The following is a 13,820-nucleotide window of genomic DNA, read 5'->3' on the forward strand; positions in this document are numbered from 1 at the left end:
TTTTCCATTAAAAGCATTTGCGGAAAAGAGTGTCTAGATTGGCACAGACACTTTTCCGCAAAAGCACTTTTTGCAGAAAAGCGTCCGTGCCAATCTAGATGCGGTTTTGCGCAAAACAAACCTGAGCTGTCTACACTGGCCCTTTTGCGCAAAAGCTTTTGCACAAGAGGACTTTTGCCCGAACAGGAGCAGCACAGTATTTCCGCAAGAAGCACTGATTTCTTACATGAGATCGTCAGTGCTCTTGCGGAAATTCAAGCAGCCACTGTAGACAGCTGGCAAGTTTTTCCAGAAAAGCAGGTGCTTTTGCGGAAAAAGTGCCAGTCTAGACACAGCTGTGGATGGATAAGGCGGGATGACCAGCCCCACGCCAAAGCCCGACTGATTTGCCTTCCGAGCTTTGGGGGGGGGGCTCGCACCTTTTCAGCTCTCCCTGCGAGAACTACAACTTCCGGCTTTCCCCCGTCCCCACATCAGAAAGCGAAGACTGGACCCCGCGGGGGGCTGGGAGGGGCTCCTCTATGGCCCACCTGCTGCCCGCCCTGAGCGCTGGCCCGCCGAGGAGGCAGCAGGCAGGGGAGGCGCGGCCCGCTCTGGACCTGCAGGCGGCTCCACTCCGCGGCCCCAGGCACGAGCCGGACTAGCTGTGCTTGGGGGCGTGGCCTGCTCCCACGCACGAGCCGCCAGCTTGGCGCCCTCTGCGCCTGCAGTTGTACAGGCGCGGTGGTCGGGCTTCCTCCGCCTCAGCGCATGCTAGGAAATGTAGGCCTGGCTCAGGTCTGCCAGCGACCCCCCCCGCTTGTTCCGCCTGCCTCATGCCGAACCTATCCCTGGGCCAGTGAGCGGAGCTGAACGCCGCTTTCCCGGCTCCAAGGACTCCAAATCCCAGCGGGCAGAGGGATCCGCCGCGGGGGCCGCTGGGTGATGTAGTTCCTTCCTCAAGGCGGGCTCCCCGTGGGCGGAATGAGGCGGGAGGGAGCGTGGCCGTGCCCGAATCCATCCGCCAGCCGCAGCTCCGGCGGCGCCGTTCCTCGCTAAGCTCGGCTCCGGAGGCAGCGCCGCTCGCCGAGGCCCAGGGGGCGGGGCAGGGGCCGGCGGCAGCGCGAGCGGATTGGCTGCGCGCTCCGAGGCGGGCTCCGCCCCTGGGTCTGTGTGGAGCTGTTCAGCGCCCGGGTGCTGAGTCTCTCGCTCGCTGGGGGAGGCTCCGGCTGCTGCTGCCCTTTCCCCTCGGCGCCGGCTCGGGCTGCGATGGGATTAGTCTCAACCGCCGCCGGGCACGGTGAATGACTCCGGCAGCCCTGGAGGGTTGGATGCCGCAGCCTCAGCGCCCCCCTCGCTGTTCGGGGGGCACGCCAGGTAAACCCTGCACCTCGCGTCCGGGGGTGCGCGGCTCCGGCCCGCGGGGCGTTGCAATGATGCCGTGGGACCGAGACAGAAGCCTGGGGTCTCTGAGGGGAGCACTTTGCAGTGCGCCGCTGGGAGCCAGGCTGCACGCGCCATGTGGGATAAAGCAGTTACATTATTTTAACCTCCCGGAGGGGCGGACGGAAAGGCTGAATCCAAACCTGTGCCCCTCGTTGCCCCTGCGAATCCTCATGTGTGCAGCGAACGGGGCGTTACAGGTTCTGCAGCGTGTAGGGGAAATGTAGCATGTGTGATCTAGCAATCGCTACAAGCTAATGCTGCCGTTAAGGCTGCAAAATGGTTTCCTTGTGTACCCCCGTTATCAGCATTGATTGTATGATTTTTGCCTACTGCAGTCCTTTCCAATTCATTCTTTTCGTGGTTACTAGCTACATCAAATGATTGAAGTAAGTGGGCAGGGGTATGTAGCGCCTATGAATATACATCAGAAAGAGGAGGAAGAAATCCCTGTATTTAAGGTCAAATGTTACCTACTTGATGAATTTATTCTGCTGCCATTGTGCTTCTATGCCTGATACTTCAGGCTTCCTAAGAAGGAATTGGGTGGCAGAAAGGAGTCAAATTTGAATATTGAACATACATAATAAAGCATGATGTGGTTTTATCTGTTTCTTTGTACAGTGGCTTTTACCTTCAAAAGGCCAGTGGCTTATAAACTATTAAAAAATCATATGCTTTACCCCAGACAAGCCATAGTAGGTGTAGTAGATTGAGGATCTGCTTATTTGTTAGCATTGAGGATTAGAGGTTGGCCCAGTGAAGTGCTTATTTCTGGTGTGACTAATGAGAATGAAGTTTAATGCAGGATTGTTCTTCCAGCAAGAGAAAAAGCATGCAAGTATCCTTTTGTGTTGACTCCAGCAGGGGAAAGATACAAAACTGACAGGAATGCATTGCTTAGTTTGAGAACACACAATGCAGTTCAATTAATATGCTGACATACAACCTATACTCATTTTCTACTTCCAGGTTATAGCAAGAAGGGATTTTGCATGTAAAGTAGATTTATTTTGTATTACTTTTTTGATCCAGAAACAATCATATAAACAGTTATTGGGAATAGTAGTGCAGTTCTGCTTACTTTCAAGGCAAACAGATGTGCCTGGTTGTAGTTATCTTATTAAAGGCAGCATATCTCAGGGTAAAGATTTTTGCTGTTTCTTCTCATTATTGACTGAATGTCAGCCATTTTTGATGCACTTGTGAGTTTAATATCCACATAGGTGTTGCTGTAATAATTTGCATTTCTAAAAGAAAGGATTTTTGTTTGGTTTATTAGTGCACATTGTCTAATGCAGGCTTGAGCACATAAGGCTCAAGTGCATAGGGTTTGTGTAATTGGGTTCAGTAGTAACTTAGCAGAGCAAAGCTAATTGAAGTGGGCTTCTTTTTTATCATGCAGAAAGATTAGTCAATCAAACTTCATAGTAATCCCAATTGAGCCATTACACACTGACACCATTTTAAAATATTTTTCTTTCTTTCTAAACCCACTGTGCAAATGAACTATAAAAGAGTTTTTGGTGTGTGTGTGTATATATATGTTGGTATGTTATATGCACACACAATTAATGGAACATTTTGGGCTCTATACTATAATATATTGCTTGCACACCTAAAACTTATGACTTCTGTGACAGTCTTTAGGATACAGAGCTCAAGCTCCTTTTGTGTGATATGCTTTTAAAATCAGGTAGAGTTTTTTAAAAAATTGCTAGTAAATGTAAGATTCAAAGGGGTACATTTAGCTGTACACCTTATTTTAGGTGAAATCATTAGATTCTTGGCACCTCTTCCAATAAACTTTTTACATAAGTCATTGGAGAAACTTTGAGGACTGTGATTACTCATTTACAATTGTCATCATGCTGCTGAATTTTCTCATATGGGTTCATTTAAAGGGAGCAGAATAAGAGAGCTGACATTTGACTCTTAACTGGCCTGGCTTATTTAATAATGTTGGTAGCAGTGTTTTCTCCCTGACTAAACTGATTCATATCTGAATATTGAAATGCCATTATTTACGTTTCATTTAAAAGAAAGTGATCAAATTACAAATAGACCCCCTTTGGATCAAAAGTGGCTATTTTTATAGGCGGTGCTAGGGCCTTTTAAAATCCTTCCTCTAATTCACTCCTGAATAGCCTCTGAGGGGCTGTTAAATAGCTGAGGATCTGCTAAGCAACACACGTGCTGGGCACATGCTTTCCCCCCAAAATGTACTATGCTAAGAATTTAAGGGTAGCATAAAGTCAGATCCACTTGCTCTTTACCATCTTGATTTTCCTTATCTGGATATTTAAAACAACTTTGTTTTGGCTCCAGCACCACAAAGCATCCTTAAAGCTATCTTAATAGGGCCAAGGATATTTTAAAAATAAGCTTCCTTACCTATGTTGCTCCTGGTTTATCAAAACAAAAAATATTTTGCACAACTATTTATTCATTATTTATGCAGTTTACATATATTTCTTTCAGTCTGGATAATTCCATCTTGAATGCAGCTTCTGTTTCAGTTAATAGTCCTTACCAGTTCCTATGCAATAACTAACGTGATGCAGGAAAGCCAAGTTGCAGACACTGGAAGGAAATGTTTATTTAAAAAAGCTCTTTATATTGCTCTAGAGAAGTAATGGAAATATTTCTATTGGACTTACATTATGTAAAAGCTGATTTTCTTCCTGACACATGTATTGTGCCAGAATCACAGGGAAATATCTTTAAAATAATGGCTTCCATTTAACTTATCACAGTTAATCAGAATATGTAACTAGGAAATAGCTGTTTTGATTAATATTATACATCCTTATAAATAGGAAACCAGTGATTCGGTATTTCTCAATTGCTAGTATTACTAGCTGATTTTACTGTTCCTTACCTTCCTGGAGGCTGGCTGTGTATAGTGAATGTAATGCATTCAGTTCTGAAAGAGAAGAGGCTAATTTCCATATATTGTACCATCTGTCCACCTCAATGTAGTGGTATATGTTGCATTAACTATAATTAGACATTTTTTGTTACCTGCTGTAAATGTTCCTATTGATTACCTAATTTATCTCTTTCATCTAATTTCTCCCTTTTGAGAAATTAAATGCTCAATTCACAAGTCACTTACTACTGAGTGCAGGGCTTATTCTTATGAGAGAGGCCTTATTGATTTTAATAGGAGAAATCTCATTGGGACTATTCAGGGTAGTAAGCAGTATTTTCAGAAAAACTTGCGGGAATGGGTCCTAAATCAAGAACACTTTAATTTTGGATTCTAAAATATTGATTATAAACCTGGATCCTTTTACAGGTAGAGTTGGGGTGGCTAGAGGCATTGGTTTATGTGCTTTCAGTAACAAATCTTGGGTATAAAGTGATTTGACTTGAGATGTCAGAGTGTTGCTCTCATGCTTGTGAGCTACTTTAGACAGCTTGAATGCCAGTTTCAGAGCATATTGTCAAAATCCAAAACTCGTTGGATGTTATGTAATTAGATTTCACCAACCAAGTATAAACTCTTCAAGCACTATAAGAGCCTGAAGATGGAGTCATAGAAAGTCCCGTGCTGGGCACTCCATTCACTCTTGCCAACCAGGCAAGCCTGCCTTTGTGTCCCTAGCACCAAAAATCAAAACAAATATTCAGGTTACTCCCAGTTTCCAAAGACCAAAGATAATAGTTTGCTCCTAGGCATTTTCTGTGCCACTGTAAAATGCAGAATTAATGGTCTGTACAGAATTTCACTTTTTCCCCTGAAAAATTAGTACTGCCAAGCTTCTGACAACCACTAGGCTTGGCATAGCTTGGCTCCCCGGCTCGCAAAGAGAGGGCATAGCCTGTGGGGAGTGAGGGGAGAGTTGGAGCACTTATACCAGCTGCAGTTCCAGTATAAGCTGAATGAAGGACGTGCAGGAAACGTCATACAAGCCCTGTCTGACCAACAACAGGCTGTTTCTACCTCTGAATCCCTGGACTCAGGAGGTGTGGGTGTCTGGCCCTACAACTGGACTTTGTGGAGAGAATTTGAGCCGGGAGACCCCATGCAGCCCCCTCCAACTCCTTACATGCATCCTTCCAGTACATACACATCCATGTACCCCCACCCAAATATCCCTTTGAGCACCCTCAGGTGTCCCAGCGAAGCTCCCAGTGCTCCTCCTCCCTGGCAATATCTTCTGCTTAGAAACCTTTATATGGTAACCCTATGGGAGGGAGAGCCAAAAAACAAGAAGACCGGAGGGGCAGAGTTTTCCCCAGGATGTGCCCAAATTGAGTGTGTGATACATCTGGACTGAGGTGCCCAACAAAAACGTAACACAGAAGTAAGAATGGGATTGTTGTAGAGGTTTCTTTAAGATTCTGTTCCTGAGGGAATTTTTTTTTATTGTTACATCCATACTTGCTGACAGGTGTTTTGAAAATAATTGAAACTGTGTGATTATATTGTATTTTGACACACAAAATATCCTAGACTTTTAAAGTAGTGTATGCAAAACTTGTATTTTTTGGTTCAGAATTCCCCAAGAGTAAATGCTTATAGTTTAGTACAGGATAGGCTAACTAAAAATCTGTTAACTAAGAAAAAGAATTAACATCTTACTAAAAATAGTAGTTGTTAGATATGCAAACCCTGTATGTCCTTAAGGGCTAACTCAAAATAAGTATCTTGGGGGTCCCTTGCTTATGCTCTCTCAAATTATGTTGCCCCCTCGATATTCTAAGCAGTATAGTGATGATTTTTCTTGACAGGGGTTTTTGTTTACTTCCCTCAGACTTTAAACTGATGGGATATGGGTTTGTGCATGTCTCCACTTCACAGGTGTGGGGGAGCAAGTAAGAAAAGTCTGTACACTGATGTTCCATAATGGTTTGTCTAGTGTTGTTGGGCATGAAATTACACCTCTTGTAGTAAACTAATACTTCACATTTGGTAGTTATGGTAGGGTTTACAGTTTTAGATTAAACAGTTTTGTAGTTACAAAACAAACACTTAAGATATGTAACATAGGATACAGATAGTGTTCCCTCTAAGATTTTTGTCTTGTGTACCCACATTGACATCGTGTGTGGCACCCACCAGTTACTAAAACACACATACAAGTATGTATATTTAGGGGGTGTGTGTGTGTGTGTGTGTGTGTGTGTGTATTCATACAAGAAAAAATAATAAACCAAGGGATAATTAACAAAGTGCATGACCCTGCGGCACAGGAATTAGGCTAAGAGTGGGCGGTAAGGGGGAGGCTCAGGCCAGGGGGTGTAGGATTCAGGGGGAGCTCAGGATGGGGTGCTGAGAAGGTTGGCTAGGTGGTAGCTCCTCGCTGGGGGAAGGCTGGAGCTAGGCTGCCCATTCCTCTGGCAGTTCTTTGCAGCACGTGGGACCAGGATTGAGCTGCTCGGCCCCCCAGGAAGCTGCTTGCTGGGGGGAGAAAGTGGAGTTAAGTGCTGCCAGATCGCTGGTCAGTCGGCAATTATTATGGGAGGAAGGGCTCCCTTGAACCATAGGCAAAGAGAGAGCTAGGGCTGTGCTGCACAAGCCAACTGCCCCAGCTCCTGGGATAAGGGGGCTAGGGCTGCTGGCTGATCATTGCCCACCTGGACAGTGCTGCTCCAGCCCTGGCCAGAGCCCCCAGAGCAGCCGCTCCCAACCACGTGGCTACAGCCCCAGGCTGAGCCCCCAGAGCAGCCATCCCCAGCCATATGGCTCCAGCCCTGGCCGGGGCTCCTTGAATAGCCACCCCCAGCTACGTGGCCTTGCCAGCCAGGCCATGGCATCCTGCCCACCATAGCTGGAACCAAAGCCGGTGAGGCTGCCCCAGCAGGGACAGCCTCACTGTGCCCTGGCTCCGGCCAGATTAAACAGGGGCAAGGCGGCCTGCCCACCATCATATGGCCCTGCCAGACTGCCGCCGCCACCACCACCACTCACCTTCCAGTCCAGCAGGAATGTGAGTGGTGGTGAGAGTTGCTGCACGGCTCTTCAGGCAAGCCACGAGGGCCTAAAATTTGTTGTGCGTGGCCATGCAGGCGTGCAGATTAGCAGGAACACTGGATACAGGTATTATAACTGACATTAATTCATGCAGGAACTTACAAATATTTCATAAAGTCTAAGCGCTAAACACGTTCTTATAACTCAATGCTTGTGTTAAATTGTTAAAATACTGAGTCAGATTTGTTTATCAATATGAATTTGTCAGAGTTCAGTGAGGCCTAGGAGCTTTGGCATGAGCTGGCACCTGCTCTGCCAATGTCATGATTGCAAAAATCTAGCCGTTCTTCAGTTGCTTATTTTATTCAAAAGCAATGTTACTTCAGCCATGTCACCACGATGAAAAAAAAATGCCCAGCACATCATTCGCTCTCACTTTTTATCAACATGTGAAGGCGTGCACCCCTTAACCTTACTTGGTGCCATCTGTGGGGACAGCCCAGTGATTTGTGTTAAGGATGTTAAGTGGCAAGTAAATGACTAATCGTGTACTTGATACAATTTGTATAGAGTACACGATGAGTCAATAAGGAGCTGCTGCGGCTCTGCAGTTTAAATGTCGCACATTTAAACTGCAGAGCCACAGCAGGGGTAGGTCCGGGATCTGGCGCGGGGTAGGCCTGGGACATGCTGCACCTGTTTCTTAAATGTAGTAAAAGCCACCAGGACCCCTCTTAAACCAGCTCCCCCTCTTGCTGCCTCTATATTAGAGGCAGTGCAGGGTGAGGAGGAATGCGAGTAGTCAACTTGACTACACAATAAACCTAGGTTTATCAAGTAGTCAACTAATCAGCTATTCTTTTACATCCCTAATTCATATACTGTATTTGATTATTGAGCTAGATCAGGGCTGAATGAAGGTTAGGAGGGGTCTAAACTAGTGGGAGGGAAAGGCCTAAGTATGAATTACATATTGCAAAAAAGTCATCAAACATTTATCTATATATATGTTTATGTAAAATTAGCACATTTATTCTGTTCTCACTACAATCATTTTTCCCCACGTTAGCTGTGGCAAAGTCATGAATGGTGTCATCTGTAGTTCAGACACTTGACAATTGCATTCTCAGTGCTCAAGAGGGACAAAGCACTGAGATGCTCTTGAGTTGTGGTAGATTGGAGAATGTTTTTGACCCTTGTTAGAAGAGAAAAGGAACATTCTCCACTGCAGTTAGTGATTATTAGTGACAAATACAACTGTAATGCAGTTTCAACCTTTGGGAAACATTCTGTCACATTGGATTCAGTAATAACTTGGTATTTCCAAATAGATAAGCTTTGTCATCTTTTCTATCTATATCTGAGAATATGATTCCAAGAAATTGAAGGAATTCTTTAGTAAAAATCTAACTGGGAGCTCATCTGGGTACCTCTGACACAGATGTTTGATAAGACCCTAGGCCCTGTGTGGGGATTCTGGCTACCTCCAGGTGGCTTTTAGTTAATGTGGGAGCTAAAGAGGCAGGGGGATCGACTACACTACAGTGTCATGTCTGTAGCCAGCAGTAAATGCATTTCCTCTGCATTCATTAGCTCTTCCACATTTAGAATCATAGAAATAGAAGGCACTTCTAGAGGTCATCTAGTCCAGTCCCCTGCACTTTCAGCTTTTGAACAAGTAAGACAAAATAGAGCTATCACCTGTTTTGTTCTCTGCCCTGCTTAACAAAAAGATTTAATTGAAAATCATCATTTCATAAAGAACCCTTAGGTTTGGATTAGATTTGTTTACTAGGCTGGTGTAGAATGAAGGATCAAGCAGATGGCAGACAGATCTTGCTTCTCCCTCCTTCACCGGGGAGAAAAGTGAATGAGATTCTGTTTATCCAGGTGTGAAAAAGCAGAAGGGTCCTAAATCTGTTCTTATGCAAAAATCTATTCTCTCAGGGTATGTCTACACTACAAAGTTAGTTCGAACTAACGGACGTTAGTTCGAACTAACTTTAATAGGTGCTACACTAGCGCTCCGCTAGTTCGAATTTGAATCGAACTAGCGGAGCGCTTAGTTCGAACTAGGTAAACCTCATTTTACGAGGACTAACGCCTAGTTCGAACTAGCTAGTTCGAACTAAGGGCTGTGTAGCCCTTTAGTTCGAACTAGTGGGAGGCTAGCCCTCCCCAGGTTTCCCTGGTGGCCACTCTGGCCAACACCAGGGAAACTCTATGCCCCCCTCCCGGCCCCGGACCCCTTAAAGGGGCACGGGCTGGCTACGGTGCCCGTGCCAGGTGCAAGCCTGCCAGCACCCAGCTAGCAGACCCTGCACCTGGCACGGCACAGAGCCACCCACCCGATGCCCCCCAGCCCACCCCCTCTTGCCGGGACCAGGCTGGCGGCTCCCGGGAGCTTGCCCTGGACCGCAAGAGGCGGGCATCTTCCTGACTAGTGCGGACATCGTGGACCTTGTCCACGATCTCCGCACTAGGCACAGGAAAGTGGCCGTCTAGGGCAGGAGAGCTGCCAGCCTGGCCACCCAGGAGCAGGTGTGCATGAAAATCAAGGGGGTCCACTGAGACCCCCGACACTGAGCCCTGAGCTTACAATGGCCGTCCTGGGTCAGACCAAAGGTCCATCTAGCCCAGTAGCCTGTCTGCCCACAGCGGCCAACCCTAGGGACCCTGGAGGGGATGGACCGAAGACAATGACCAAGCCATTTGTCTCGTGCCATCCCTCTCCAGCCTTCCACAAACTTTAGGCAGGGACACCACTCCTACCCTCTGGCTAATAGGACTCCATGGACCCAACCTCCATCACTTTATCTCACTTTCCTTTAAACTCTGTTCTAGTTGTAGCCTTCACAGCCTCCTGCAGCAAGGAGTTCCACAGGTTAACTATTTGCTTTGTCAAGAACAACAACTTTCTCTTACTAGTTTCAAGCCTGCTACCCATTCCTTTCCTTTGGTGTCCTCTAGTCCTTCTTTATGGGAACTCAGGAAGAACTTTTCTGAATGCACCCTCTCCACCCAACCCCTGCTTTTAGAGACCTCTATCCTGTCCCCTCTCCGTCTCCTCTTTTCTAAGCTGAACAGTCCCAGTCTCTGTAGCCTTTCTTCATCTGGGACCTGTTCCCAACCCCTGATCATGTTAGTTGCCCTCCCCTCTCCCAGCCTTTCTCTTCCCCTCTCCCACCTCCTTTTCCCAGTGTCCCCCAGTTTTTTTCAATAAAGACAGAGTCAATGTTGGAAGAAACGTTATCTTTATTTTGTACATCAATAAGAAGAGGGGCTAGGGAAGGGTAAGTGGAAGGAGGTGAGGGAGGAATGGGGTACGAGCCCCCGATGGGGAGGACTGGGCTGGCTCTGCGGGCTTCTGGGGGTGGAAGCTCTCCTGCAGCCCCCCAATTACTCCCTCTCCCCAGATGGCAGCCTGCGGCAAGTGCAGCCGGGCTGATGGCCGAGTGGTGTGATGTGCCCAGTGTGGGCACTCAGGGCACTCCAAGCCAGAACTTCTTTGGAAGCGGGGCACCCCTTAGAACTGTGTGTCCGGGGTGGGGGTCGGGACCCTTTAAGCGCAGCCCTCGGCTAGCCTGAGACAGCATCTCCATGCTCTAAGTCCTCCTTTTATGCCCTGCCGGCACTGCTTCCGGCCATCCTTAAGCCCTGTTCAGAGTCCACTCAATGTGGACTTACTAGTTCGAAGTAGCAAAACGCTAGTTCGAACTAGTTTTTAGTTCTAGACGCGTTAGTTCGAACTAGCTTAGTTCGAATTAACTAATTCGAACTAAGTTAGTTCGAACTAGCGCTGTAGTGTAGACGTACCCTCAGACCCTTGTCTGAAGTCAATAAGGCCACAAAAGTGTAACTGTCCTCAGGAATTGTCTTTTGTTCTCATTCCCTTCTCAAATCACAGTCCTTCCATCCTTACCCAACATTTTCATTTGGGAAAGAAGTTAGTTTGATTTGGGACCGAAAAAAGATTAACTTCGGGATTATTCAGCTTTTAGTTTTTGTAATGAAATGAGAGGTGAAAGTAAGGCTGTGCTGTTACAGTGAGAGCTGGCTGGAGTGCTCTGCTGCAGGAGGAGGTGGGCACACTCCCAGTTGGGATCCTGGAGCTCTCATGCAGGCTGCTGTACTAAGCAGCAGGTAGATGAAAGGAGCTGACTGGTGGTGTGCCTCACACTGGTCCAGGACTGCCTGAGCTGCCCCTCCCCCAGTACCATTTAGGAAGGGCAGAAGGGGCTGAAACCTCTCCCCCCGCCCCGACTCCTATCAGTGCTGCCTGTTGCGTTCTGTTCCCCTTCTATCACTCAGGGAGTGAGAGGAAGCATCTTCTAAGCCACACGGGGCTACTTTGTCTTGTCTTTCTCACTGGCTCCAGCAGGGCTATGAGAGAGCTCACTTCCCCTCCCTCACCCAGCCCGGCCCTGTTTCCTGCCTGACCAGGAGGGTCCTAAACCATTAAGAAGACCTAATGGTTAATCTGACATAAGCCAGATCTAGGAACTTCACTACATGATACATGGTGCAACACCATCAACCAGATCACTCTGGCTGACACAGCAGTTCTTAGTAGACTATGCATATTTCTGATGATCCAAACTCTCAGGCATAATCAAGAATAAAACAGAGTGAGTGTGTGTGAATGTGAGGGATCATGAAGCAGCCACACTAGAAAAATGACAAAATACTTCTATGAACTATGAGTCAGTCGTCATAGTTTCTGGGAAAAGGTCAAGTTATAGCTAGCTCAGACAATCAGTGGTAAAGGGAATGGTCCATAATGAGCACACAGTAGAATGGGGTATCTTAAAAGATGATTCGTGTGACAATATGTGATAACTTGATATTTTAGAAGTTACTTGGAGAGATTAATGCAGCTGTTCAGAGACAAAGTGGCAAGAATTAGACAATCTGTAAATGGAAATGGAAAAGTCTGACATTTGCTTCTCTATATTTAAGCCCACCCCAGTTGTTCTGACATTTGGGGTAAAAGTTGTCATTCTTTTTATCAGTCAAGAAATAATCTGATTTTTGGTGAATTTGGGAGTGGTTTCGTGCAAGAACTTCTCCTTTAATTCCCCTTTTGGAGGCCTGCCTGGATAGGACCCATCTGTTCATTCTCTATCTAGTCATCAGTAATGAAGACACTCTCTTAGTCCTAGTGAAGTGAACATTAAGATTTCCATTGATCTAAATCAAACAGGATCTAATCAGGGTTTGAAATCTAGAAGCCTCTGCTCATTGGTTGAACCTTAATAAGGGGGAGTGGCTATCAGGCAGTCAGCAACCAGGGAGCTTACAAATGGGGGCTGTTAACGGAGTTTTGGGAGGGAGGTGGAAAGGAGGCGAAATACACTCACTGTTCCTTAATATCATCTCACTACACTCCTTCCCTTCAAGGAGGCATTTAATAACAACTGAGAAATCTCTCAGAAGGAAGGTAGGTATGGATGGCGATAGCTCTGCTGTTACCTGCATATGCTGTGCCATGTTTGTCTTTCTCCCAGAAGAAAGAAGGGATTTCATCTGCACCAAGTGCAAGCTGGTCACCGTTTTGGAAGAAAAAATTAGAGGACTGGAGGCCCAAGTATTGACCCTACGTTTTATCAGAGACGATGAAGACTTTCTCGATAGAAGGCAGCGTTTAATCCTGCAGGCACAGCAGGCTGAAGAGCCAGTCAGGGCAGTACAGGACAAGGAAGAAAACTGGCAGCATGTAAGCTCTAGAAGGAGAAGAAGGCCAGCTCAAGTATACCCCATTCATGTAGAAGTAAGTAACAGCTTTCAGGCTCTCTCCACCAGCACTGTGGTGGAGAATGCTTTGGCAGGGACCTCTCAGAGAAGAAATCAGAAGGGAGCGCCATCTACCGGAAGGCATGGGATGCGTAATCCTAGGGATGTGGTTCCACAGCCACCATCCCCAAAAGAAGATGGGTGGTGGTGGTCAGGGACTCCCCCCTAAGAGGCACTGAGCCATCCATCTGCCGTCCAGACTTGCAATCTCGAGAAATTTGCTGCTTACCGGGAGCTCGCATTCGGGATGTGACCGAGAGTCTTCTAAAAGTGATTAAACCTTCAGATCGCTACCCCTTCCTGCTTCTCCATTAGTTAGCTCCATTAGGAATTAACGATATGGCCAAGAATGACCTTGAGTGGGTCACAGCAGATTATGTAGCACTGGAAAGAAGGATCAAGGAATTTGAATCGCAAGTGGTGTTCTTGTCCATCCTTTTGGTTGAAGGAAAAGGTCCGGGTAGGGATCATTGAATTGAAGTAAATGCGTGGTTGCACAGGTGGTGTCGGAGAGAGGGCTTGGGTTTTGACAATGGGACTCTGTTCCAGGCACATGGATTGTTAGGAAGAGCTGGGATACAGCTAACCAAGAGAGTAAAGAGCATCTTTGCAGGCAGGCTTGCAAACCTAGTGAGGAGGGCTTTAAACTAGGTTGGTTGGGGGACAGTGACCAAAGCCCTAA

General features: G+C 46.7%; 1 protein-coding gene across 2 annotated transcripts in view; it reads left to right on the forward strand.

The window, feature by feature from the left end:
- The first annotated feature begins 594 nt into the window (after positions 1-594).
- Positions 595-13,820, forward strand: part of SMPD3 (sphingomyelin phosphodiesterase 3) — a 228,625-nt gene continuing 215,399 nt past the window's right edge. For both annotated transcript variants that reach the window (XM_006117573.3, XM_006117574.4), the window contains exon 1: positions 595-1,356. The gene's annotated coding sequence lies outside the window, so the exon portion shown is untranslated. The remainder of the gene's footprint in view (positions 1,357-13,820) is intronic.

The sequence above is a fragment of the Pelodiscus sinensis genome, chromosome 12 (genome assembly GCF_052426305.1).
Source record: "Pelodiscus sinensis isolate ZL-2025 chromosome 12, ASM5242630v1, whole genome shotgun sequence".
Lineage (NCBI taxonomy): Eukaryota > Metazoa > Chordata > Testudines > Trionychidae > Pelodiscus > Pelodiscus sinensis.